The 24,030-nt window shown below is 40.4% G+C and overlaps 1 protein-coding gene across 1 annotated transcript in view; it reads right to left on the bottom strand.

The window, feature by feature from the left end:
* DOK6 (docking protein 6) overlaps positions 1 to 24,030 on the bottom strand; it is a 183,048-nt gene that overhangs the window by 128,283 nt on the left and 30,735 nt on the right. The window lies entirely within an intron of this gene.

Genomic DNA, 24,030 nt, shown 5'->3' with positions numbered 1-24,030 from the left:
GAATACAAATGAGTTTCTGCTAATTTCACAAGGGTTTGGATATTGTTAATCAATATAGCTATTTATATGTCTCAGTACACAGCTGACAAAAATCTGTTAAAAAATGTATCAAACTTACTCTCTTGCTTATACTCAGATTTAGGGTACTACATGGTAATACCTAAGAATACAGCTTTTAAATCAGAACCATGTTATTTTCAGCGCAGGCTCTGCTAGTTGTAAGTCCCTCGTCCTGCAGACGTATTTCTATCTTCTCTAAGACCTGCCTTCCTCATCTGTAACTTAAAGTCCATGCCCCTGGAGAAGCTGCTGCTGAGGACTTCAGACAGCATCTGGCATGCGTTTGAAGTGCGGTCCACACATTCTCAGGTGGGCTCCTGGGGTCTGGATACTGCTGTGGATTGCATTCCCATGTCAAACTCACCTGCTGAATTCCTTACCCCCAGGGTGACAGTATTTGGAGCTGGGGCCTTTAGAAGATAATTAGGGTTAGATGAGGTCATAAGGGTGGGGCCCTCGGGGTAGGACCGGCGACCCCTTCAGAAGAGACACCAGAGCACTTGCTCTCTCTCCAAGGTCTCACGGAAAAAGAGTGTCGCAGCAGGACATGGGGAGAAGGCAGCTGTCTGGAAGCCAGGAAGGGGGCTCGCCCCAGAGCCTGACCACGCAGGCACCTTCATCTCGGACTTTTAACCTTCAAAACTGTGAGAAAAGAAATATCTGCTGTTCAAGCCCCCAGTGTATGGTCTCCTGCGATGGCCATCCAAGCTGACTAGGACCTATTTTAGATTTCATTTTATCGGCAGAGACGGTGGGGAGGGTAGGGGAGGCCGCTGGGGTAGTAGCAAATTGTGGAAGTGAAGCAGTTACAGGAATCTGCCTAGAAATTTGGGAGATTGAAAGCAGATAAATAAGAATATCATTGCAAAGTGGGATGTATGTAGATGACCAATGTTTCTCTCCAGGTTGTTAGTGGATTTTGGATCCTAGCTGAGGCAGGAGGGCTCTCTGAATGGAATTGGGACCCAACCCTGGAAACATGGTTTCTGGTCTTTGCTACGGAGGAATGCTTTCCCCTGGACTCTATGTGTTTATTGTTCATAACTCAGGAACCATGGTGATGTCAGACAAACCTGACAATATTGATGGAAATACACAAACACGCACACTCACTGACCTCAGTGCCCCATCTTGTGTGTCTGGTTATTTTCTATTAAATAGCCAATTAAACCTGAATCAGAATGCTTAAGTGTTTCCATTCAGGTATTCAATATTGCTACAGAAAAACCCGATAACAGATAATATGGGAAAATAGAGTTGGTATTTTCAATAGTATCTTATCTCTTTGCTATTTCTTTAACAGAGGCACCACATCTAGATAAAGCCGATTGTCAGAGACTTGATGTAACAGACTGTTTACCAAGCCAAGGCCCTTAACTTGTTATTTTCTTATTTTGGAATGATTTTAGATTTATAAAATGTTTGCAGAAATGGTGCAGAGAGTTCCCATAAAAACTTTATCTCTTCTGATATTAAATCTGAAATAATCATGGTACAGTTTTCAAAACTAAGAATTAACGCTGGCAAAACACTGTCAACAATTAAAAGACAGATTAAATTCAGAAACCTCCAGTTTTTTCCATTGGGGGCCTGTTTTGTTTTGGGGTCCAACTGAAGAGACCACATTTCATTTATTTGTCCTGTCTGCTTACCCTCCTCTGGAACCTTGGACAGTTTCTTTGTGTCTTGGTTTTTGTTTTTGGCTTTTTATGACTCTGACAATTTTGAAGACTATTCTGTATAACGTTTTCAATTTCTATTTGTCTCAGTTATTTTGATATTTCAAAAATCTAGGGACAATCTCACAGTAAAGTGGTTCAAACAAACAGTTTATTGGGAAAAACAATACCAACTCATCATGGCTACGGGATAGTTATATTTTGCTCAGCTGTATACTTGAATTTTTAAACTTAAAGTAGTAAAAGATCATTTAATAGATGAAGAGGTTTTGTTGTCTGTTCATGCCTTCTACGAACAGGTTGGAGAAATTACATAGATGAGCAGTAAAAACGCCTGCTTGAGACCAGGAAATCAGTCCTCTGAGAAAAACATAAAGGAATAGGTTTCATTTTGCTTATAAATGACACAAATTCCTCGAGAATATGAATGAGAACCACATAAAATCAGGTGCTCTATTTTTATTTTTCCCCATGAGACAAAATAAAGAAATGTCCTTTGCTAGCAGGAGTGGAGGAGATGGTGCTCTCTTGAGATGCGGCTGGCTCTTCAGGGGCATCTAAAGGTACAGGGACCCGCTGCTGGTTAGCGGGAGAATCGCTGCTTAGATTCGCGCTCTCATGGTCTGTCTCCGATCAGACGACACTCCCGCCTGTCCCATCACTGTGGAGATGCTGCTTCCCTCTCTCCTGGGGAAGCCACTGATTTCATCTTCTCATTCAGAGTTATCTTCTAAACATGCCAGTTCTCTCACCAAACAGGCTCCTGGGCACCCTTTGGATTTTCCTTCTGGAAAATTCCATGTTGTTGCCAAGACTCCAGAAATCCCCAAGATCCCTAATTGCCCTCAGCCTCCGCTTTCCACCGCATTAGCCAGCCGGTCAGCTTGCCGTAATTAAATGCCCTCTTAATTCCCTGCCACTTTCCTTCAGAGCAATCCCCTTTCCTCAGTGCTGTCTCCTTTTCAAGGTGGTTTTACAGAGGACATCCTTTGTCCACTTAAGACTCCCTGTGAAGTAGGTGGCAGGTTTCTTGGCTTGAGTTCATTGCCATAACCACATTATTTAGCTAGGGCCCCTTCACAAGCTACAACTTAACCCAATGTTGGATTTAATGGGCCTGTTCTATCACAAGATGTTGACCTAATGAATCCTGAACTTCAAATAGGATCTTGGTGAAGGACTTGGAAGAATTTCTGACCACAGGAGTCCACTGCACAAAAGGGAGTCATGGAAACTTCATCTCTAGAGATTTTAAAGACTATAGAAGAAAGTGGTGTATCTGGGGTGGCTTATACTTGTGTTCCCTTCTGAAAGCAAGACACCATATAAATGATAAGTTGGGGCATAGAATTCAGTTATTTGTTCATATTGGAGGATCAGAGGAACATATAAGTCAGCAGTCAGTATATTAACAACAAAACCCACCCAGGCATAGTCACTGCAGGCTTCTACTCTGAGTAATTTCAACCACTTACGTCTTGGGTCTCGGTCCTCTCACAAAATATTTATGTACTGTTGGAAGACACACTTTAAAAAAAGTAGCTAATATGCATAGATCTATGTCCCTATTGCTGCATGTATTTAAATATCGATGGCAGGACCAAGAAATTAAAAACTTCTTTTCTTTCTCACTGGAGTATAATTTAAAGTTCACGTTTATGGGAAGGTTCTCACCAACTTTGGGACTCAAGAGCATCACTCATCATTATTTAAAGGGAAATATAAATATTGCTGTCCATTAACACTGAAAAAATGCTTAAAGAGCAACACCTCTCTCTCAGTTTTTCTCATTTCATGTAGTTGGAAAGACCAAAACAGATGTGTTAGTGTTTTCTGATTCTATTGTCTTGCTTTCTCTTTACCCAGAAAAACAATCTTGAAATTCATAAAGGACAAATGATGATTCTAAAATTGGCACTGGTGGCAATTTTCGAGGAGGCTGAGAGTTTCGTGTTTCCACCTGAGCCTATATAGTTCCCTCTATTGCATCCGTCTACCACGCCATCGATAAAACGCAGGGAGAGAACACACATCTGCTTTAGTCACAGCCAGCGACAAAATGCCTCTGTGTCATTATCATGGGAATGAAAACTAGTTGCAGAGGAGACCCCCTGAGCAGCACCCCAAGAGGTGGCAATTTTTAGACACAATCACAGCCCTGGAAGGATACTCACAAGTAGGGCTCTTCCACCTCCCTGCTTGCAGACAGCCCCACACTGACAGGAGAGGAAAGAAAAAGTCTCTCTGCTCAAGGTGTCCAGGAAAGAACCTTGCCTTTTGGGTTTAAATTTCTCTAAAATCAGAATATTCTTTGGCTCTCTATCAACATATGCTGTTTGGAATTCATGGTGTTTTCTTTTCATCAGTTGGTTGTAGAGGTGAAACACAACAATCACTGCACACTGTATTCCTACCTACGACCAGTTTGTTTTTATTTTATGGACCTAGTCAGTATAGGGTTCGATCATGGCAAGATCTGTTTCCTGAAATTTCAGGATCACAATTTTCAATCAATATTGACTAGTAAGTCAAATGTCTAAATCAAAGCTCAAAAAATATTTTCTCCTAAGTTTATTTCTTCTCCTGGATTTCTTATTTCCTTCATTTGATAACCAAGTTTTTCTACACACAGCTTCAAATCTTGGTGTCGCCATTTATTTTTTTTCCTTCTTTTACTGAAACCATCCCAAACCTATGGGCAAAACCCAAAAGGGAGACGCCGCTGTGACATAGTGAGAATGGATAGAATGGAGGAAAACAGTGCATCTAGGAAAGAAATGAAGCATAAAAATAGAAATGGTAGAGAACTTTCAAAATCAGAGGCTGTTCAGTGGATGCTGCAGAAGGTGGGAGTTAAAGGTTAGTTATATTAAGGGAGCGACATTATAAAAATGTCATTAGGTAATTAGTACATTCATACCAGAGGAGGAGATTACAACTCAGGCCGTGCTGAAGACAGTGGACAGAGAGAAGATGAACCCATGTGAAATTTTACGGGAAAAATTTAGAACTTCACAATACACTCACTATGAGTGAGGGAGGGGGGTGAATTAAAGATACATCTAAGTTCTTACAGCTATAGAGCCAAGTGAATAAATAATTGCATTGTTAGAGAGCTGAGGGGTAGCCACTCCTATTATTTCTGTTTTATAGATGAAGCAACTGAGCTCAGAGAAACTGTCTACTGGCCTCAGAGGACCAAGCCAGCATTTTGCATGGGGGGGGGGGGGGGAGGAAGAGAGGACAGGTTGACATGAACAGGGAAACGGAGAGAAGGGATTCTGAGGGGCACGGTCAGGTGGCAGGAGTGACTAGAGGGAAGTATCCCGGTGATTAGGGGAATAGGTAGGAATGCAAAGAATGGTATAGTAAATGATACATGAATCATATGAGGTGTTTGCTTTAACTATTATTATTGGGGGGAAGGCAATGCAGTTCGCTTAAAACAAATAGTAGTGAAAATGAGACTCTGGGTCCATGGTGGTCTCGGCTATAATCGAAAAGCTACAGGACTTGGATTTATCTTTCTCCTCACGCTTTTCATATTTATCTCCCAGGTAGGTCCTCATATATCAAAGTAACATTTCCATTTTCAAAATGCATTTTTTCCGACCAAGAAGATCCATGGGAAAGAGCCTATTTACCCAGCATTTCAATAAAATCACGATAGCCCTGTAACTTGACGGTATTTCTCATATATCATGGTCATAAAACATCAAATTGAACACGACAGTTTTATTTGAAAATCTCTGCTTAGATACAAGTCCTTTTTAAAACCCTTCAATCATTCCTCCAGAAGAAGCAACAACGAAAAGCTTCCAAAGGAGCCTAATTTTGAGGAAGCCGCATCTCTGGCACATCCTGGCCGTGGTGGGCTATACCGTTGGGACACTTTTAAGATACACTGTGAAAAAATCATATAAAGCTGGAGAGAGTTCCCTCTGTAAAAGATTTTTATCGGGATCTTGGCCAGGTAATTTTGATGCTATCTTTGAAATGTGTTTGCCAGATAAAGGTCGTAAATTATTTCTGTTCAAAAAACATAAGAACAGAACAGAAGAAGAATAATTGTTAAAAGAGCCAACACTCTATATAGAGTCTTTGTTTATTGTACATGGATAAACGGAGGGATAGTCAGAGTTAACTTTATAAAAATGAGGTATATTTAATAAAACTCTGTTTAACAAAAGAAAAACATTCAATTTACTTTTTGTTTTAACTATATATCTATTTAGCAGTCTCTATTTTGTTAGTCATAGTTTTACATATCAAAATCTATGGTGCTTACTTTGCAGTCCACTCATAATCGACTAAATGATCTACAGATCAATGCATTCAGTGCTCACCAAATCCCTTTACCGCAGATTCTCTATTCCACGGGTAATCACGCCCAGCACGTTTCCATGGGCCTGACTTTATTGCCAAGCCACTATTCTAAGAAGGGTTTATAGAATTGCATCCCTCGAGTTCTTACACCCTTGAAAATGGCCACGTGTCTTCTTTTTTCCTTCTTCTTGCTTTTCACACTTGTTGCTGTATTTCTGTTCCCTTTGCCAACAATCTGGTCCCGGACTTTACTGATTTACACTGGAAAGTGTCGAATCCGACCTCCCTAACAAATAGCGCTGGCTCTCGCCTCTTCTCTGCCTTGACTTCATAACTGCTGCAGAACGTCTGAAATGTTCCTTTTCTTACACCGAGCCCTGTTCAATGGCTTTCAAAAGCTCCCCACATCTTCTTCTCGCCCCTCTAGATACCCGCCCCCCCCCCCCCCCCCCCCCCCCCCCAGTTTCCTCACCCACTCTGTGCAGAAGTCCGAGCAGGAGTCTGGCGTTCTGTGCTCCCTCAAGCTTTGAGCAAAGTTTAATAAAGGGGTAACTTACGGAGCTGTGGGAAGAGTCTAAGAGCCACCACAGGGAGAGTGCAGAGCCCTGGGCTGGTAACAGTGGGTATAAAAGCACGCGGGCCAGTTACCACAAACCACAGACAGGAGGCTCTGTGGAGGGGGCTGCCCGCAGGAACCGAGCAGAAGTGGAAGGTAGGCCAGTAGCCCTTGAAGACTCTGAAGTTGGGGGTGAGGGAAAGTGATAAATGTGCTCACCTCAGTCCATTCTCCCCCCTCCTCCTGCTATTCTGCTGCCCATTGGCTGGCCTTACCCAGAAGTCAGAGGCCATGTGTCTTCTTTATATTTACCGACTATTCGGCTGAAGTCAATCTCTTCGCAAATGCTTGATTCTGTGCGACCTTGTGGTAATTACCTAGATACTGAGTCTGGCACTGGTCCTTTCCCTATGTCGCCTCCATTAATTTTTTTGGCAGGATTTTCTATTTCATTATTATTTTTCAAGAATTCTTTCTAGGTGTTATATTTCTTGAGGTCATGGTTTGGAATGTGTGTCTGTTGCATTGACATTTGGATCATAATTTGGCCAAGCAGAAGATTTTTTTGGATAAGACTTCCTATCATTCAGAACTTTGTAGGTATTGCTGTATTATTTTCCAGAACAAAAGTCTCATAAGGAAATTTGAGGCTTGTCAGAATGATTTTTCCTAAGTCATCTTATTTTTTGCTTGTAAATTTGAATAACTCTAGGTTTTTATTTTTAAATACAGCCTAAGAAAAAGTAGAAACACTATATTTAATGACAAAACATAGAATACCCTTAAAATCAGGAATGTGATGTGAAAGTCCTCTATCATAGATATATGTTATCTAAAATTCTTAGCAAGCTCATTAGTCAAGAAAAATTAAAAACTATGTAAGGGTTAGAAAGATGTAAAAGAAACCAAAACTGTCATTATTTATAGAAATTATATTGACTACATTAAAAACACAAGTGAATCTATATCAAATTATTAGAATTACAGAGATTTCGTCAGTCAATAAAATCAATATCCAGTAATCAATTACTTTCCAATTCACCAGCAACAAAGCTGTAGAAAATGTAAGATGAAAAGATTAGTTTTACAATGGCACTGAAAATATAAAACAGGAAGAAATCTAAGAAAAGTGATTAAGACTATTATGGAGAAAATATCTAACTTTGTAGAAAGACATTAAAGTCCAAAGAGATGAAGAGATATATGAGCCATACAATGATTCACCTTGATTCTCACACTGATCTAGAACTGTAACCTCAACCAAAGCCCACACGTGCTACTGTGTCCAACTTTGCAAATCTAAGACCATGGCAGATGTTACAGGATAATGGGGTAACAGTTTTTCCCTTTCCAATACAAAGACTTCTAACGGGGGTATAATAATTAATTCTGTGTTGGTGCTGATGCAGAGATTGATAAAGGGGCAGGTGGAAATATTATGGAGCTCATAAATTGGTATCCAGACATATGGAATACTAATATATGACAGAGCTGGAATTTAGAACAACAGAGTAAAAGACTAGTCAAGAAATAGTATTGGGAAAAATTGGTTATTTATGTGGAAAAAACAAAGAACAAGTATTATTTCAACCTTTCACCATACGTAAAATCAGCCCCTGTGGATAAATATTGTAAACGTAAGAAGAAACAGAAACAAATTTAGAAGTAAATATCGAATAATAGATTTATCACATTAGGCTTAAGAAGGATTTCTTAGACTGTACATCAAATGCACAGGACATAAAAGTAGAGATTGATAAACGTTAAGTACGTTGAAGTGTAAAATGCTATTTATAAAAATATGTCATTCCTGCAGATGATATCTGGAACATGTAAGAGAGGAGGACATGTATGTAACTTAGACAAACCTGGGTATTTCTGAGTGAAAGCCAGTAGTAAATCAGGACATAGAAAGGAATACACTAAGGGTACTTAACTGTGCAGATAAATGTTTCCTTAGGCTTGTTGGAGAATATATAAGTATTGATTTTACTATTCTTTAAATCTTTGAATCGTTTAAATATTGCATAATAAATAAAGATTTTAAGAAAGGAAATGTAAAAATCTATCTTTTCACACCAGTGCATTTCATCATTCCAATTCTTGCTGTCTCCTGAGTTTGGGAAAACAAAATATTACTTATAAGTAGATGAAGTTTTCTCTTTTGTAACAAGAATCAGAAAGTGCCATGGCTCTGTGAGAATTTATTGCTCTAGTGGGATAGTTTTAATGCACCAATGATTAGTTGATTAGTTGAGGTAAAATTCAAGGCATTTGAATCAAAATTTACAGCACATAGACACATAGTCCAGCAGCGAATCCCTGTCAGGTTGAATTGGAGCCTGGGGTGAATTCATATCCAAAGAATAAGGGCTGCAGTTAAGAAAACTAGAGGGAAGGGTGAAGTTACTAAAGCAAGACTGGGAGGGGCAGAGGTCATATAACAGAGGTGACAGAGGCAGAGGGCAGAGCCATGGCACGGACTGGCGGGGGGATGCAAGTGCTCAGCACTCTTATGCGCCTTGTGGGAATCTCCGCTCTCGTTTACATACTGGCAGTTTTATATCACGCGTATCTAATGGGTGCCCACATCAGATGATTTCGGCAGATGATGATTTAAAGCACGGTCTGGCCAGGTATCACATTTGCCTACTCATACTCTCACTCTTTGGGAAATGTGTAATAACAGAGAATTCACTTTGAATAGACTTTTATAGTAATGGCATAAAAATGAAAAATAATTTAGTCTGGGTCTTATTTTTAGGATAAAAGGAAGGATCAGATATTTGTCTGTAAACATCATACATCTAATGAGATAATCTTCATCTAAATGATCCTACTTATAATTTCATGAATGAAAAAATGGAGACTCTATAATTTCCCTAAAATCACTGACACTTCTTAATTAAATATTTAGGATTAGAACTCAGTGCTGATAATCCTGACCTGGTGTTTCCCCCATGATTCCATACTTCTGCCCATTAAAAAGTGAGACAGTTATGAAATGACTACTACAAGGTCCATTTTTGGTTAGTCAATTTAATTTTTATTACAAATAAAATGTCACACTAAAATGGTGAACGCCGAATAACAGCCGTGCAAGACAGAAAAATGATTTCCCTCACCTTACATCTAAGCAAGGCTCAACTGGCTGGATGTGTGGGACTGTTGAATCTCTTACTATCTGAACACACACGCGCACACACACACACACACACACACGCACGCACACGGATTTCTGGCAGCTCCCCCATCTTCCAGTCTCCAAGCATCTGCTGTGTAATCAAACATTGGTATCAAAGTATAAAAACCAGTAATTTAGGAATTATAAAAAGGAAGCTAATTTCCTTGGTTTTCACACCAATGGACAAATAATTGAAAGAGGAAAATAAAGCAATTTACTTTAGAAGAATCTAAACTTATATCCCATAAATTTAAGTACTTAACTTTTCTATTGGGTGCTGAAAATAAAATAATGATTTTGCCCATATGGAACACATTCTAACATGCACCTCTCATATTAGTCATTTAAATCCAACAGTTACTAAAGTTCCCTTTTCCTACGGTTGTCAGGTTATTTTGCATAATATGAATAGATTCCATTTTTACACTTTTTTGTGACACGATGTCCAGTCCTTATTTTTACTCAATTTGACTGAACAGAAGAATCTGTTGGCATAATGTTGGACGTGACTTATTCCCTTTTCTAGAAGACACGACAAGCCACACTAAACATAATCTTTTAGAGGGTAATGGCATACAATCAAAAGAGCTGAAAATGAAAGAATTTTTCAGAGCAAATTTTGAGTTAATATTGGAATGTGTTGGTCATGAGGAATATTATACGTAAGTTCATTGAAACATATACAGCGTGCGATTTAAAATAAATCTGAAGCACACTGTAGAGGGCTAGGTGTTTTGTTTCAGCAAATAATCATTTTTTCTGAAGGAGAATAAAATACTGAGTTAACATCAACATGTGATCTCTTTTTTGAAAGAACACATTCGTGCTGTTATTTCTTCTTTCTTTTAGAGTCTCACAGAACTCACTCCCTTTCAAAACGACTGTCTGTATTTGTTTGGTCCCAAAAGAACAGGCTTGGGAATGGATGGTTTTCATAAGGCCGTCGGCTGAGAAAACAACACACACATTTATGAATATTTAATCATCACTGACATTTGATTCTTACGGCAATTTTATTTCCATAAATATCTTAAAGCTGTTGATGGCGATACTCATTTAAAGAAAAATATGACCTAATTTGTTAAGAAAACTATTACCTAACCTATTCCATCAGACTTTTGAAAGGTTAAATGCATTCTGGCCAGAATTGGCAGGAAACACTTTTATTTTCACCTGTTTATAAAAAGAGAAAATGCCCTTTCTATGGTTAGCATATATCGCTCCATGCAGAATCATAGAGGTATTTCTGTGTAGACTGAAAATGACACCAAGAACTCTGTAGGTATGTCTGACGGGCGCTCTCTGAGACCGACCCCTGGGGAACCAGCCACCACGGCGCCCACCTGCGAGGACAGTGGTTCTCGGAGTGCAGCGGGCAGCCCAAAGCTCCTCAGCTAGAAAGTACCAGAGGCAAGACGCAGACCACGCCTCCCTGATTCCACATTTGGCATACTGGAGCTGCAAAATGAGACAATGTATCTTAAGTGCCTCGCGTATTATTATAACAACATTTTAGAGATTTGTGGAACTGTGACGTAGAGGAGCCCCAAAAGGAAATAATATAGAAGCTTAAGAATGAGAGCTTCATTTACACCATGGAATATTATGCGGCCATGAAAAAGAAGGGAATCTTAGCCTTTGCGACAGGAGGGACCTGGAGAGTATTATGCTAAGTGAAATAAGCCAGTCGGAGAAAGACAAGTATCACACGATCTCACTGGAATGTAATGAACAAAATAATCTGAAGAACAAAACAGAACCAGAGGCATGGATGCATGGAACAGACTGACAGCTGACAGAAGGGACAGGGGAGGGAGGGACTGGATGATGGAAGGTGAAGAGATTAGTCAGGGGACATACAGACATGGCCCTTGGACACAGACCACAGTGTGATGATGGAGAGGGGTGGGGACTGCGTGGAGGTGGGTAAAGGGGGAGGGGAATGGGGACATCTGTAAGAGCATCAACAATAAAAAAAAGTAAAAAAAAAAAAAAAGAGATTAAGAGTTTCATTCACATTTGGATTGTCACTGATGACTCCATGGAGTAGAGGAACGTTAGTACTAAATCTGAAAGGATCAATCTGTTGAATTTTCATAAACTAAGTAGAAGAAAAGATTTTTCCTGCTTAGTAAGAAAAGCGAGGAAAGATTTAGAGAAAAAATACCAGGGGCGTTTGGGGCAGAGGGCGGGCTTGTTCTGCTGTGTGGACTCATTACGGTATCTCGCAGTCACTGCTTTACACGGCCAGGGCTGAGACCCAGCAAATACTCGGGAGTCCTTTCCAAGTTGATGTCACAGCCCTGAAATAAATGTTAGTCACAGCAACAAACGCAGGCTGCAGAGACTGCAGCCGGGGAACGGCACCGGAGAACGCAGCTTGGAGCCCACGGAGCGATGCCACCAGGTCTGCGATGAAGGCGTAAAACACTGCCGGCTGGGGGAGTTTAAGAGAAGCAGCCAGGAGAAAGAGTCGCAATGTCACGAGAGAGGGATTGGTTATGTGGAGAGGGGAGTGAGGGAGAAAGAAATCAGAGAGGAATTCCAATTATTAAACAAAGGCTAGAATGGAACTTGTGGAGCGGCCACTCGGTGGAGGCAGGAAAGAATCTAACTCGGTGCGAGGCCCCTTCTGTGGCAGCGGGCGGGGCCATGTGCACAGGGGTGCGCCTTGCGCCTGCAGAGGGCGAGGGCGGCGAGGGGAGAGGGGAAGTCAGGGTGCTAACCCCACACGCCATCCTCACTGCAAGGCCTGGCCACCGGAGGGTCAACAGCCCCAAATGCAGATGTTCTTTGGACCTTTCGGGGCAACAGGAATGCACTTGTGTTCCCCCCTTTCCCGGCAAGAGGATGACAGTGACCAGCGCGATGCAGGCACTCCCGGGGCCCCAACGAGATGCCGTTTCGACAGTTTCCAACCAAGAGAGATGCTGAGTAGCGCTGCCGTCGAGGCGACCGGGCGGAAGATCAGTTAATGAGGCCCAGGGCGAAGGCCAGGAAACGACGGATGCCCAGGCTGGGGAGGTCCAGTCTTACTAAAGCTCCCAGCTAAGTAGAGTCTAAACAAACGCGTGCTGGCTGGGGGCCTGTTCAGAGATCCCTTCCCCTGGGAAGCTGGCAGGATCGGGGCTTTCCTTGGGAGACGTGCTCTTACCAGCATCGAGGGCCGGGCTCTACTTCAGGGAATCTGCTGGGTGGGCGCCCAGCAGGGAACCAAAGCCCTCCCTGCTGGAACGCGCTCGACTCAGGAGTCCAAGATGCGGCTCAGGCCATCGAGGAGCCGGACGTTTGTTTATTTCAGAGTTAATAGTTATGAGATTTATTTTTATGGGGATGAAAATGTTCTAAAATTGATTGCGGCGATGGTCGCACAATTCTGTGAATCTACTAAAAACCACTGAGTCGTGCACATTAAATGGGGGAACTGTATGGTATGTGAGTTATATCTCAATAAAGCTGTTATAAAAATTTAGTAAGGAAGTAGAAGCATGTATAAACTTATTACAAAATCATTTATTCCTATAAATATGACATAATGAATAAATTTTCAATTGTGTTGATCCGTGCTTTCAAATCTTACTGTGTATGTACTGACGCCCATAAAAACAAACAAACCAAACCAAACCAAAGGACACGGGTCAGATTTGTGCATGACTCAAACACCAGGAATGCTTTTTATATTTTTAAGTAGTTGAAAAAAATATCAAAAAGAATATTTCATGACAGGGCAACATTAGATGAAATTCAAATTTCAGTGTCCACAAGTAAAGTTTCATTGGCACCCAGCTATGCTCATTCATTACACATTGTCTGTGTTGGTTTTTGTACTACAACAGCCGAGTTGAGTAGTTGTGACAAAGACTTTATGGCCCATAAAGCCTGAAATATTTACTATGGGGCCTTTTATAGGAAAAAATTTGCTAAATTTCCCAATCATGGCGAGCAGCCCAGAGCAGGGAAATATATAGCCAAGCAGAGTCGCGCATTTAGTGCATTGAACCAGAGCAAGAGTCACTCCCACTAGAGTCCCTGAATCCCCTGAATGCGTCTGACCTGCAAGATTTTGTTAGCACACTTGTGATTATAGTTGTCCACACTAACTGATATGTAGAGAACTAGGAGACACTTCCTGCCACGTCCACACTCCAGCGGAAGCCACCACACTCCCCCCTCTGCTCAGGGAACATGGGCACAGTGAGGGCGACACCCTAGTTTCACAACAGACTCAGCAGAAGTGCTGTTAACGCTTCACGTTACATGAACTATCACACGAAAGCCAGTGTTTACGAAAACACTCTTTCTGCTGAGGGGTGAGGACACCCAAAACATTCGAGAGTATTGCTCATTTCGTTTTTTTCTGGTTAGGTCGAATAGACCTGGCTTAATTGAACAGAATTTTCCAGTGCCTCATTTTCAATAAGTCACTCCATAACTTCAACTCTTACGCAGAATTGCCCACCCTGACTAAAACAGCAACCAAATCACAAAACTCATGCGTTTCTCAAGCACACAGCATCTCATACACCCCAGGGTAGGAAAGCCCCGCACAGGCCAACCGGTGTGGATGGAACCTCTTGGAACGACTTGGACGTCTGCGCCTGCGCATTCTCGACGTCACCTCTCCACACCCCAACTGCTGCAAGGCTGAGATGGACTCTAGCGAGACACTGGGGCTGTAAGTTCATGAACAGGGTAACTCAGATCAAAACTCCAGGGCAATATTTAGCTCCGACATCGTGCTCGCCTAATGCGCTTGCAGATGACACTCATCTATTTTCTGTGGGTCACCTGACTATAGCCACCGCTGTAAGGAAAAGGGCTTTCGGAGTCCGCAGCAGCACAAACATTACGGTGCTGACAAAGCACTATTTTCTTGGCTCAGTTACAAAAGCACAGAAACAAAACCAACAAAACCAATGAGATGGGGAAAAAATTACATGGTGGCAAAAAAGTTTCTTTGGTGGCAGATCAATATTTATTGTCCGAAAAAAACATTAAAGTGAAAATATTTTTAACCATCAAATAAAGCATTTGCTTTGAAATCAAATAAGAAAAGCTTGGATAAGCCCAATAGATCATTTCTATGACAGGCATTGCACTGAACCAATTTTAGACTTTAAATTTAGACTCGTTTCTTTGAATGATAAACCAGGCGACACATTATGTTTCAAGTAACAGGTATATTACCTGCCTGTTTTTTTATTTCCTAAAAAATAATTGTTTGGGAACCACTCATGGAACATAAATGTTAAAATAGGTTAATGAAAAAAATTCCAATCAAATATTTCAATTTATCGTGTCTTTGTTTCATTCCTTCACCACATTTCATAATTCTTCTGGATCGAGATGGTGGCTCTCTATGTACAGCTTCTATTCTCTGTCCCCCCTGTGTCTTCCGTGGGTGATGCAGAATTTCACTGAATTAATACTCAGGGTCTTACGTGCACCTGTGTTACAACACTAATTCTTTATATAACAGTGATGTGCCTGTGTTTCTGCCATTGTCACTAGACCCGGCCTTAGTACAGATTCAGAAAAGGGACCATCTGAATCCACAGTATGCTGTACAATGTCCAGAATATAAAACTTTCTGGAGTGACATGCGCTTGGTAAAACGTCATGGGCACACAGAGACGTGCAAGACACAGTCCCTGCTCTCAGCCCCTACCTTGGCAAGTCTCTTGCAAATTCTGGGATAGAAACTTAAATCATGTTGGGAAGTACAAAGCTACAGGAAAGCAAGGGTGGGTCAGCTTTTTCTATATAATGAAACCAAACAGCATATGCTAAAGTGAGTTCTGGTGAAAACGGCCTGTGGTCTAAGACTTTGGAAATGCATACAGCTGTCTGGGAACTTTCTAACTCACATTAGTGTGCTTGAAAACTCTGAGAAGTCCTATAGTGATGAAACATTCCTTCAATCGTGAGACTTTCCCAAACTTATTTGATTATAGTTTGAGAGAGACAGATGGGGAGGAAAGGCCGGGCGAGGGGGTTGATGGGGGGACTATTATTATTCTATGAAACTAGTCTTACATAAAAGGTTTTGTTTTCCTCCCCAAAACTGCTGACATAAAGTAAAGTTAGGCTAAGTGAGAGTGAAAAGATTAGTGCCCATATATTTCTCACTTGCAAGCTATTTCTCCATTGACTTCTCTGATTTTCCTCCCTTTGTCTCTTTTAGACATGTGTTTATTTTTTTCCAAAGCCATTCTATTTTTGTTCCATCTGAGCTGTAGCAGCAACAAAGAATATTAAAAATAGCTTTTATCTTTGGTAGCTCATGCCCGGATCCCTCATTTATTCAGCGTATCACTGGCTTTGTGGTAATGACATCCCTAGATGGCTCAAAAACAAAGAGAAACAAGACAAATAATTGACCAACCAATGACAAAAAAGGAGGTTATCTAGTGACGATCAGAAAACATCGAAGCAGACGGGCTGCCGGATTTATTATGAGGTTCACCTTAGGTTCAGAAAGCAAACAAAACCATTTCTCATTCCTCTCATATGCAGCAGAAAGGTTATCTGGCCACAGAGATATGAGAATTTCTATTTAGTTAAAATATTTACACAACACCCCCCCTTTGCATTCCGGCTTCTATGGCCTAAAAGAAGTGAGGGGGTGACAGACACACTAGATTGTACACGATTACCCCTGCTGGGTGAGATTATTTTGATGTAAAAATATGTGTCTCATCTCCTGTGTGTTAACGTTGTGGTGAAAACGGGTGAGCACTTGGAAAAAACAGGAACCCTGGCATCCTCCCAACCTTAAGAAGAGCATCTCATGTAGGAAAAGCCAATCGGAAGTTATAAAGATTCACCATCAATCACTTTAACAGTTTCCCTCCGTGTCACCCTGTTATCAGGGCAGAGCTTCAGACAAGTCTGAGACTATGGACGGGAGACAAAGATGAGCACTGGGGTGAATGGCCCCATCTACTAGCCCACTGATGGCCCATGTCCTCACGAAAACAGGGGCCCTCGTTCACAGACAGAGAGGGGCCGTATTGCAGAAGCACCCGGGGGGCTTTGGTTTCCCGCCAGCAAGGGCTGGGACCTGATTTAGAAATAGAAATGGATCCCCCCCCCAAAAAAAGCTACCTTACTTTTTTGAGATAAAAGATATGGGATAAATTTAAAATAAAAAAATCTAAAGAGCTTCTTTCTCTTTCTTTAAAACAAGACCAAAATTCTTTTCTGCCGTGGTTTTTTTCAATACAAACAAATGAACAGAAACGAGTACACGTGTTGTTCAAATATAAAATATTTAAGCTAAAATAGGCATCAAACTTAGTGAGGAGCTTTATTGCTATATTTTAATTATAATGATAAAAGTAAAAATAGATTTCAGAGTTAAATTTAATAATAATATACTGTTTTACCTTTATATTTAATAAAGCCAGGTATTTGTCATGTATAATGAAAATAAGGTTACAATTTACCTCCAGTAATACATATTCAAGTGAGCGTATAATATATAAGATAAAAGACACTGGCATATGATGCACAGCTGAAGGAATTTGGACAGTGGGGATCCACACAACAGGTTTGTTTACTTTAAAGACACAGCCAACCGTTTTTAAGGGCTACTAATCATAGTAACCATTGACTTGGACCAAATTCTCAGTTTCGTAGGTGGGGCTGAGTGACAGAGAGACCGGGGGCTTATCCATGATGGTGTCTCTTGTTAACACTATAGGAGGACCTCAGCTTCATACTCACTACATTACAGTTTTCCTTTCCTCCCAACTGTCCAATAAACTCTTCCCTGATGGTTTAAGGAGCAAGGCCCGAGGGGGAGACTAGCCAGCTTGGCCTGGACGGGATGCCCACACTGGAGCGAAACACTGTCCCCAAGAATGGGGCGCCCCGGCCGGCAAGGCTCGAGTGCCGTGGCCGTGTCTGTCCATGGGCGTGAGGTTGGGGCGTATTGAGACAAGGCAGAAATGTCTGTAAACGTGGAATGTGATTTCTATAAAGAGGTAATGCCTTTTTAGTTTTGTTTCTTTTTTAAAGTTTTGGATGCTGGTTTTATTAAGAGAATGGCCATGGCTTGAGTTACAACCCATTTCTTGTTGTCTGCCCAGAGTTTCTTAGCAGAGCCAGAGCCTATCCTGGTGTTGTGCGCACTGGACATAACGGAGACAGTGCTTTTTAAATCAAAGACAAACTGTGAGTGAGTGTGTGTGTGAAACGGGGGGTCATGAGGTGGGGGGGCAGGACTGTGAAAACAGAAAACACAACTAATATCCACTATAAGCAGCATTACTGTGATTAGCAGGCTTCTCTCAAATATTTGCCCCAGCATAACCCAACTGATACCCTGTGCTACATCCAGGCCAGGGCGGCCCGGCGTATTTCTCAGGTTTACCTTGTTACTGGTACAGTCATTTTAGTCTCCTGGATGCTTAACAGGAATGAAAGTTAAATGAACCACATTCTAGAAGAGCTTTAGTCAAAGGGCTATGGATTCAATGGTGTATTAAGGTACTTACATTATACAATTAGCAAGGCAGATTCTTTAGTATTTTGTAGGATGTACTGCTAATTGTAATATTAAATGTGGGATGAGATTGGTCAGCGGTAACCATGAATGGGACCAAAAAATGAAAAACCTTTAATATGTCCATATTACCATGTGCCTTACCCACTAATTGCTTTTACTTACTGTGCTATAAAATAATAATAATAATAATAATAATAATAATAATAATACAGTGGAAAAATGGCAATGCGCCTCTGTGCATCAGACGCCGTATCCCTTAGTGAGTGTCTGCGTAGGAAAATAAAGTTGAAGCAAGGTTTGTGTGGACTTTGAAGACCTCTTGCTCCTTATATTACCCGAGTCCAATATTTACCCTTAATTCCTAGGCAAGAATTTTCATAGATCTTAGCTCCCAAATGAAATAAAGGTTGAGAGAAACAGAAATGGCAAAGAAACAGTCACACGGTCACAACGTTATAGATCTGCACCTTGATCCTGGTTTAATACAATGCATTTCAATGAAAAAAGACTCTCACCATGTGTGAGAGCAATATGCCAGCACAGCAGCAGCAGGTGACCTGGGAGAGGTGCTCAAGGTCACGGGGAGCTAGGGAACTGTAAGCAGACGCTGTGGTACGAACAGGAGGTGGAGGCTATGGAGGAAGTAATTTTCATATACAAAAGTGACACGCTTGGGCCATCTGTTTGCCCAAATCATCTCTCTTCAAAATCCATTTCCTCTGCTAACAGTGTTGTTTTAGGTTTACTTTTTATTTTTTGTAAATAAGATAATGTTACCAGAATTAGTTGTATTTTTCCTAATCTCGCCCATTTAACTTCATCTATAATTTAGTAACATTTATAATTCTGTTCAAATAGCAAATAAAGAAAAAGAGAGAAAGCAGAAAAAACAAAATAAAAATTTTTTTAATCACTAAAATAATACCTCAAGGTAGAACGAGTTTTTAAGTATGATTTCCTAAAATGACTGATCAAATTGATTAAATCGAATCTGATTTCCTTTCTCTTTTATACCAATTTAGAATCATAATACTTTTTGTATGTTACATTAAACATAATTTCAAGCAGTCTCATGACTTATATTGGGGCCAATTTATAGTTTTGTAGATTGTGTTGGACAGAATACAAATTAGTGACATTCACCTTGGCAATTTCCATTCAGAAAACCATAAAAAATTTTAAAAATAATTAGCTCAGTGTTTGGTATTTAAATGTAATGAACTAAATCACAAAACTCCAACTCATTTCCTTCATTAAAAAAAATACTTGGCATGAATGCTTAAAAGCAATTAGTGAAGACGTTAATATGAAAACAGTGGCCTGTATTTACAAAGACAAAATGGATGCTATGATCGGGAGAGGTAAGGGATCCTGTCAAGTGCCTGAAGATGTTTTCATTACTTAACAGTGGCTTTTACCTACCAGCAATACTGTGCGAGCCTAATAGCACCGAAAAGAAATATACAAGTAATAAAGAATTAAACAGACAATACCCAGCAGCTCCAATTCAGTGTAATAAATTTACATTTTATTGCTTTCTGTGCTTAATAAGAATCCTGGGATTCATTTGTTCCAAAGAATTATCAAATTTTAGCCAAAATGATTCTACAATAATAATAATCTCATGAAACACAAATTGGAGTATTAATCTCGGAGGAGGGCAGCCGCAGGGTGGAGTCCCCACCGCAGCACCTTCCTCCCCTGGGCCTGCGGGCTAATGACATTACCACTCAGGCCGCAGCGCTCCATCAGGTCGCACAGCCCCACCAGCACCTGCCCCTGCGGCGGGGCCATTTCTGTCCCGAAGGCTGGAAAGGGACAGCATTTTACATCCATCGGCCTGGCATCAGTGCACAGCACCCCGAGAATCTCAGCAACGGCGTCACGGCAATGTAGTCGTGTTCACCCAAGAATAAAATTCTGTGGGGACTGTTTCATTTAAATATAAGCAATCGTATTTTATTTAAATATGAGTTTACATATTAAGTGAACAGTTTGTTTGGGGATGTGCTGTTGGAGGGAAGAGGAATTAAAATATGCCTCAACCGAGCATTTCTACGTGAAAATGCAAAACCGTTTCATTTTGGTCTCTGTTAAGTAATGTCCTATTCGAAGTCTTCAAGTTTTTATGGTAATAAAATTGAAAAATTGGGGAAAAAACATTTAAATAGTTCTCTTGTGGGATCTCAAAGGCCCTGATCAGGAGATTTATAAATAATCTTGAAAATCTCTCTTGATGACTCTTGCGTCTTGATGGCTTATGGCAGGTTTAACCCATTATAGTGATATTTCATATACTAAACGTGTTAAAAAGATGTCACTTTTATTTAAGAAAGAAAAAAACCCATTTCTTCTTGAGTGAACTGATAAAGAATATGCACTTTCAACTATAAATACATTTTACAATTTGAATACTACTTATTACATGCTTTTTCAGTTTTGATATTCATTGAATGCAAAATGCTTACTAGTGCGTCTACTGAAGTCCCTTGCTCAAGGTATAGAAGCAGAACAGCTAACATTAAATAAGCAGTAACCCAGGGACTAGAGTCAGATAAATATCAGTCACACGTTCCAACATTAAACTACTTATTTACTTTCTATCCCTTCTTTATATTAATTTCATGAAAAGTTACGTTAGTGAGAAAAGAGCTGGCATATTTGTTTTAAGCAACTCTGATGTCATCCCCTTGCTCATGGTTAGGTAGAATAGGTTAGCTTGGACAGTTCCAATTAAGACTTAGATTTAAGCTTAATAGATATTTTTGACCTCACATATTTAAAAAAGATGACTTGGGGGATGTATCTACTTACCTGGCTATGTAGATGAAATAACAGTCCTCTACATGAAACTTACCCCATATAGACTATCACCTAGACTGGTAATTAGCTTGATATCTGACATGGAAACCTACTGTATTATGATTTTTAAAAATATGTTTTTATTGATTTTAGAAAGACAGGGAGGGAGAGGGAGAGAGAGAAACATTGATGAGAGAGAAACATCAACATCAACCGGCTGCCTCCTGCACGACCCCCCTGGGGATCGAGCCTGCAACCTGGGCATGTGCCCTGACCGTGAATTGAACCGTGACCTCCTGGTGTACAGGTTGATGCTCAACCACTGAGCAACACCAGCCAGGCATGTATTATAATTTTGCATTGTGAATCCATGCGGGAGATATGACTAAAGATGCTATAATCATCAACAACAAAGTAGAGTCAGCTAATTATAAACTAAAGGATACTAAGAAATGTGCCGACTACTCGAATTTTCAGCTACATTAATTTTTGTTGTTTGTGTTTATATGCCGTAGGCTGAAGTATAAATTCCCTAGCTTCAGATACATCCAAATATCTCACAGTTCTAGCAATGTGCACTTCATTCTAGAGACCACTGGACATAAGTATCACCCCCCATTCAAACTGAGATGCATATTTGAATGTTTTACCCTCTGTTTGCTAATCGCAATTTAAAACCTATTTCTGGAATTTCTGTATTTCTAATAACAAGTACACATTATTTTCAGGGACATGGTACATTGAAAAATGTATATGGTAGTTATTCAAGTTTCATTAATAGTATTCACAGTGAGTCACACCTTTGCTCTCAATAGATTATTATTTGACATGTCATTCGGAGAATTTTAGTTCCTAAAATACTTAGTTTTTCAGGCTAAGAATTGTGGCAGATTTTATTTTACAAAGCCCACCTCAATAGCATCTCCCATCAGGTATGTTTTGCAATGTGACTTTGCTCACCCTCCCCCATTATGGGGAGGAGTTGATGTCTCCATCTCCTGGGAACCGGGCAGACCCTCTGGCTGCTTTGATCAACAGCAAATGACAGACTGAAGTGGTCCCAGTCCCTGTCACAGACATTAACTAGACTGAGAACTTATGCTCCTGTTTTTTGAAAGCCAAGTAGCATCTGAAGGTGTGATTGTACTAGAAACACCAAGCAGGGAGGAGCCTCAGCCATAGGGAGAGGCCCTGGAGATGGAACCTGCAGGAGGAGAGGGCAAGGGGTCCAGGAGTCATGAGGAACCAGACCTGTGAGTGAAGGAGCCAAGGTTGTGGAAACAGAACTTCCACCCTCGGTCACTCCTGCTGGTTTCCCATAGATCGGGGATGAGCCACCCAGCAGCTCTTTCCAATCTTGGCAAAACTTGAATAAATAATGTCCTTGTCATGCATGAAACTCACTAACAGTTCCATGTGGGCTAATTTCCAAGGCACATGGCCTAGCAGCTACACGCCTCCGAGGCTTAAAGGAGTCTGTTAGGCTAAGAAAAGGCACTGGCTATGGCTTACGGGCCAGTATGCAGAAGCAAAATGTGCATCTTCATGTGATTGCCAAAATTATTAATTCTACCTTCTTATATACAATTTTTCCCTATAGTCATGCACTTGGAGTTTATTTCTAAACCTTTTTGCAGTTCAACATATTAAGTGCACAGAGAAAAATAAGAGAGTGCTAATAGATCCTGAATATAAAAGTATTTTCCTCAAAGGCCACAGCAGTTTTAATTTTTATCAGTTGATTTTCATTCATCTTTGGACTTTTAATCTGCGGTGTATCTTAAATATTAAACAATGGAAACAAATGTGTTTTACAAGGGAAATAAATGTCAGAGGCTCCAGCAACACTGCAGTAATTTCCGTCAATGATTTAGACTTCACTGTCAAATATTTACATACATAGTTTAAATGAAAGTAAAAACCATGCATTTAGCAGGAATGAAGTGGCGTTTTTCCAACGGGTAATTCTCTTTAAGGGCTTGTTCAAAACCTATTACAGATGCTTTAATAAGATTTTGTTATTCCAGCTCTTGTGACCCATACTACTTTAAGGCATTTCTACATTTTTACAATTCTTTTAGTAACTATGATGTTTCATATATAATTTTATATTTTCTGTATTCACTGTGTTAATATATTACCATGAAATTAATAAATTATCGTAACTTATGTTTTCAGTGATTGACTTTTGTCACCACTGATTTCCTCAGGAACAACCCAAATCTCCAATATATATGACATTATAAATTAGCAAATTCATTTTAAGACTAGAATTAGATGACTTAAATACTCAAGCATCAAGGAGATGAGAAGACATTTATCACAAGTGGGGTCGATTGCGAAGATTAACCCTTGCAATATATATATTCTTATATTCCACTGAAATGTCAAAAAGGCTGGTTGTCAAGACCTAAAATTCTATTTTTTTGTACTATAGATTTTAAAATCAACTTAGTGATGGGCATGAAGTGATTTTTTTATAAAATATCATTGGTTTTCAAATGACTCTTCAGCAGCAGAAACTTTTTGTTTTTTTTAACAAAACTGTCCTCATCATTGCAATGAATGTTACAGAGGAAGGTATCTCTTTTCTAGGAAACTGGGCTGGAGATGGGCCATATGCCGGCCCACTGATCCCTCCCCTTCCCGCAGAGACCATGCCTGAAGCAGCTCTGCAGATGCGTACGGTTCCAAGCGCACTGTTAGAAAACCATGTGCCAGATCAGTTAGCATCACTTGAAGAAAATCAGTGCACTTCGTGGACGGAATAATGGGCTTACACAAAAAGTCATCCGCCCTTGCCCACCCCCTGCAGGCAAGCAAGCTACAGGGCACACCCTGACCGAAGTACTGCTTGTGAAACATTTTCAGGTTATAAACAGTGTCTAATCCTGTAACCACTCTGTGGGTG

The sequence above is a fragment of the Miniopterus natalensis genome, chromosome 7, assembly GCF_054644295.1.
Source record: "Miniopterus natalensis isolate mMinNat1 chromosome 7, mMinNat1.hap1, whole genome shotgun sequence".
NCBI lineage: Eukaryota > Metazoa > Chordata > Mammalia > Chiroptera > Miniopteridae > Miniopterus > Miniopterus natalensis.
This window is presented reverse-complemented; position numbering and strand designations above follow the sequence as displayed.